The following is a 5,755-nucleotide window of genomic DNA, read 5'->3' on the forward strand; positions in this document are numbered from 1 at the left end:
CCACCACCTCTCCTTCCTTGCCTATCCCTTCTGAAGAGATTATAGCCATCCATTGCAGCACTCCAGTTGTGTGAGTCATCCCACCATGTTTCCATGATGGCAACTATATCATAGTTTTCCTGCTGCACAATGGCTTCCAGTTCCTCCTGTTTGTGACCCACGCTGCATGCATTGGTGTAGATGCACTTCAGCTGGGCTATTGATCCCACCACCTTTTTGGGGGCAGAAACCCTAATTCCTACATGACTGTTCTCAGGTACTTCTGTGGTTTCTAACACATCCATAACCCTTGCGTCTTTGCTGCTGCACGGGTCTCCATCCCCTACCTCCACTGAGATAGCAGACCGAAGGACCTCACTAGCACACCGTCCCCCTAACATTGGTGTGCTGCCCCCCCGGTTTATCTCTAGCGAGCCTAGTTTTATCCCTTTCCCCCTCCAAATCTAGTTTAAAGCTCTTTCAATGAGCCCTGCTAACTCCAGTGCAAAGATCCTTTTCCCCCTTTCAGACAGGTGTACCCCGTCTGTCACCAGCAGGCCTGGTATGGTGTACACCGACCCATGATCAAAAACCCCAAAATTCTGCTAGTGACACCAGGCTCGGAGCCAGGTATTGATCTGCTGGCTCTTCCTGTTTCTACCCTCATCATTCCCTGCAACTGGAAGGATGAGACCCTGAAGACCCTGAAGTCTCTCTTGATTGCCCTCGGACTTCTTGTTGCAACTTCATCACTGCTTACCTGAAAAATCAATAATGGATAGTAATCTGAGGGCCGTACCAGGGTAGGAAGTTTTCTCTTCACATCTTTAACCCAGGCCCCAGGGAGGCAGCAGACTTCCCTAAGAAGTGGGTCCAGTCTTCATATTGGGCCTTCTGTTCCCTTCAGAAGGGAGTCTCCTATGAAAATGACCCGTCTTTTTTTCTTTATAGAAGCAGTTTTTTTGCAGGGTGTAGGCTGACTTAACCTGGGCAACACCTCCAAGCTAGATGAACCATCATCCTTGTTATTGTTTGGTTCCACTTGCAGAGCCTCATACATATTATGCAAGGGCACCTGGGAAGGTGAGTAGTCACAGAGCAGACACACCTGCTGCGCCGGGCATGAACTTGTTGCCATTGCCTCCTATGCCAAATCCCAAGTGTGATCCCTTATGATCATTTTAGCCCAGTATCAACCCTAAGTTTAAAAAAAATCCTTGTGAGAGAGTTTATTAACTAATGCTCAGTGCCACTCTAACATGTTTGGGTGGTGGTTTTTTCCTCCAGCATTGTCCATAAGCAGAACTAAGCTTGTCTCTGTCTCAATACTACCTGGTGCAACAGTGTGGCCTTGGACAAACATTGCAAATTTGACAAAATTGCAAATTCTGTAAAATCTTGACACCTCAAACTCAGCAAGATTTTTTCCCATTGTCTTTGGTAGAGCTCAGGTTTCACCAACTGTAACTTTGGGGTGGAAGAAGAACTTACTGGTTAAATAAGACTCCTGCTCCTCTGTTTTTTGAAGAAGACTTATTGAGACACTGAATGCAAAGGGAGGAGAAAGGGACATTATGTGGGAGGCAATGTCAGCTAATCACCGACACACAGGACGGGAGCTCAGAATTAGCACTACTGGTTTCATTGCTGATCCTATAGATGAACTTTGACAAGGTGTATTTCATCTCTGAAACCAATTTTCCCAGTCCGTAACATGGACATACACCTTTCCAGGATGCTTTAAGATCTCTGTCTTCAAATATATATCACCTCACTCTTGCATGAAATTTAATTTTCAGTGCCATCCAAATCAATAGTTGCTTCCTCCTACCATTCAATTTTCTACACTGATGTAAAAAAACCCATGCATTCCTCTTTCCAAATTTGAGATTAACTCTGGAGAGCTCTATTTGCTCAATCACAGCATGAAGTTGGAAAGGAGGAAAAGGCCAGGTTATGACCAAGGCTTTGTTTCATACCTTCCAAGCACCAGCTCTAGAGAGGTTTTGCAACACCAAATACAGAACAATACTGCGTATTTCACTATACTGAGCTTTCCAGAAAACCAAAAGCAAATGAACTCCCCCTTCCTCTGGCCCTTATTTCAGTTTATAAAACACGTAACTCTTTCAAGATCTCTAGCTTGAAGTGTAACGTCCGCTTTCCAGGTTGTCTGGAATTCTGCTTTAAAAGACAGACTTCTAGGTAAAGCCATTGCAATTACTATGTGAAAAGATTACGTTGTGTACAGTGTATTAGACCACACTCATTTTGGGTGTTGAGGATGACCATAATAATAGCGATTTGCCTAATTTGTCAATTCTATGCTTAAAATGTCACCACTTCTGGCTGTTTGGCAACATTAAGTATAATTAAATACCAAACTTCATAGCAAAGTAGAATTAAGTGTTGAACACCTTGACAAAAGTGATGAATTTGTGAGGATCTGTCTGTTAAAACAGACACCTCTTGAAGTTTTCATGAAATAAAATGCAGGAAGTCATCATTCAAAACTATCTGTCTCATTGAGAAAATGCAGTAGGTTTATACTGACATGTGGTAAGTTTATCAATCAACTTTCTTTGATCTTTAGTTAGTTAGAGAATACTGTATTTACCTATGGCTGGATTTATCCAGTATGTTGGGAATGGTCCAATGTACTTGGCAAGAAAGGGAGCTTTTGGCAAAGAAGGATCACATCTGCATTTGTAGATCTTATGGGAAAAAGTTGTGTCATCAGGGCAATGTAATATGACATGTTTAAATATTTCATTAGTACCAATACAAACATATGCAGGGAAAAGTTTCTATTTTTCAGTTTAAGCTTTTATAATCTTAATTTTTTATTTCTTTTTGTTTTCAAAGAAGTCTGTGTTGCTTCAAATCCACTTGAAATATGTCTCAAATCCCCTGCGCCATGGCTTAGTACACCAACAGAAGAATGCTAATAATCACACATACACACACAAAGTGTTTGTGCACAAGACCTGACTGCACACACACCCCGAAACAGATGGTACCGAACTTAGCCGTTTCTTACAGATCCTGCAGAAATTAAACATTACATCTTGACTAGTTATATATATATATACACTCTCTCACAGTAGCTGTTTATGCATTTTTGTTTTGGATATGCACCCTTACAAAATTAGTATCTGTTTCTAGTACAACTTTTGGTCAAAATAGGGTATTCTGTTCAAGGCACTGTACTAAAAGAGAAATACATCTCCTGTCCGCAGCAGAATCAGAATAGTTATTTTGGTTGGCTGTCTTCAAGATGCTAGAAATTCCCGTCAGCTCTTCTGTATACATTTTAGAGTTAGCAGAGAGCTTAAAATAGGACTCAAAGAATAAAGCCTATGCTGACCTATGGCCATATTTGTATAAAAGATCATGGCATTCTGGGAAACATTACATGCACCAGTTGTTAGAAAGCAAACAAAACCCTCTTGACCTTTTTTCTCACGTACATGCCTATTTAGAGAAGGAACTACTGCCTTCTTTCACTGGAATTGCATTTTGACTGCAGCTCCCTCATCATAACTTTCATATAGATGCACTAGATCTTTGTGATCATAGAGGTCCTCCTATGTTCTCTGTCCATTTTTACCTGCTGCTTCTATATCCTTGAGAACCCACCACACGTGCAGATACATGAGCACACACTTTAATGCATGAAAACCACTGCTGCATTCAAGCACAGTGCACCCCTGAGCACATTACAGTCCTTAGAATGCTTAAGTATACATGATATTACAATATGCATTATGACCACAAGACACTCAATAACTTAGAGAGTACTCTACATTTAAAAAAAAAAATATTTCTAACGTAACCATTTTTTAGTGGAATATCAACATTCCACCAATAGATGTAGCCTATTAACAAACATTTTGGTTTTCCCTGCATCTCTCAATTTTTCTTTCTGGAATGGTACATTATTGCATACAGGCAATGTGTAACATTTAAGGAGTGGGTTAAAATTCAAATAAGGGAACATAAGATATAAAAAAGCTTTTTAATTTAGAAGTCTCCAGTGCTTGTAACCAGGTTCATTGCCAAGATGTTCCAGGTGTAGATGACATGAGCAAGGAAAAACACAAGGGAGATGGGGCAGTATCACATTCATTTTAAGTGGATGGTCTTGTTTCTGGTCCTTATTGAGAAATTAAAAATAAGTATTAACTATATCTAAAGCTTTGTATATAAGATTGTGAAGGTATCTACTGCAAAGACTATTACAATAAGAGGTAAAAGGAAATTCGGAGATAGGTGACACAATAAAGCCATTTGAGTGGGAAAAAGAATGGGAAATCATCATAATGAGTTACAAAATCATTATACAAAAACCTATGAACATTCTCAAATGTACTTGTCAAATGGATTTTCAGTTCCTTTTCTCCTCTCCTCCTCCCCCCTCCCAGAAAACTTTACAAGGACTTATTGCTCTTCAGGGAAGAGTTTTCAAGAGTTTTCAGAGGGTAATTTATAATCAGTAAGTCATTTTTAGCCAAAGTACAGTCAGATAGGAACACTGGGATACTCAGTTACTTTCAGGAATCTTTATCGGCCATCAACTGCCCAGATTGATTACAGAACAGGGAAATTTGTTTCAAAGCATGATAGTTGTTGGCCACAAAAACACAATGCAACTGTCAAGGAGTCAAAACTAGCCACAGACTTATCAATATATTGAATACTCAAAAGCTCTTTTGAAAGTCATGGGAATTCTTTAAAGCAAGTCATACACTCCCAGCATATGGTGCCAGGCTTAAGTCTGCAGTACAACTTGTATTTCAAGAAGTCTGCCCCTGAATTTCACGATACAGAGCATTAAAGAGTGAAAACAGAATTTGTGAGAAGAAAATTCAGTTCTGAGATGGTCTGATGTTACAAGGGTACACGGCATTGGTCAAGCAGTCCATACTGGAGCAATGCAACTGAAGCTACATATTATTCTCTTCAGGACTTAAAGAGATAAACAAGTAGCCCTGCACATTATAAATATTTATATCATTGTTCAGATTATTATGAACTAAACCCTCCTTTTCTCAACAGCCTCTGCAGTTTAAATCAAGGGACATCCTAGAAACTGCCTGTGCTCAATGGAGGACATCAGCTACCTACCTAGAAAACAGTTCCCACTTGTGGACCCAGCCAAATTGGTAATAAGGCCACGTGTATAGTACCAGGGAGAAAGCAGAGCCAAGGTGGGTGTGATCGGTTGCAGTATCTCAGACACAAGGACATGGGTCTGCTCTGTGAACACCAGTCTGGGGTTAGAGCCTGCACCCCCCTTTCTCCTTGAACTCACAAAAGATGGCCATCCTGGACAATGGACTCATTTTTTCCAAAGTGTTAATACCATCATGGCGCAAGTGGCTGGGCTTTTATCAGGAATCAGAGAGCCAGAGCACCTGCCATTCAGTTGGTAGCCAGTGGAAGGTCACAGAGCTAGTGGCTTAACATGGTCTCACTGATGTTAATGGTTTGTCTTGGAAGGGACATAAACCCCAGAAAATAGTTTGAGTGTATTATACTTCATAAGAAGTTAGGTTTTGACCATGAAAACATATCTTGTGGCTGGAGCTAACTGGCTTGAATAAGCCAACAACCAACAGCCCTTCAAGGTACTGAGTTTGGAAAAAAACACTGATCCAAAATAACTAAACTTGATATTGCTGGGTATTACTAATGGTCTAACTTCACCAAACTACCATGCTGAATAAAAGGCTTAGATTCACTCAAGTACCTAAGTATGTCTCTAAGCATTCAC

This window comes from Aptenodytes forsteri, unplaced genomic scaffold, assembly GCF_000699145.1.
Source record: "Aptenodytes forsteri isolate BGI_AS27 unplaced genomic scaffold, ASM69914v1 Scaffold2, whole genome shotgun sequence".
NCBI classification, from domain to species: Eukaryota; Metazoa; Chordata; class Aves; order Sphenisciformes; family Spheniscidae; genus Aptenodytes; species Aptenodytes forsteri.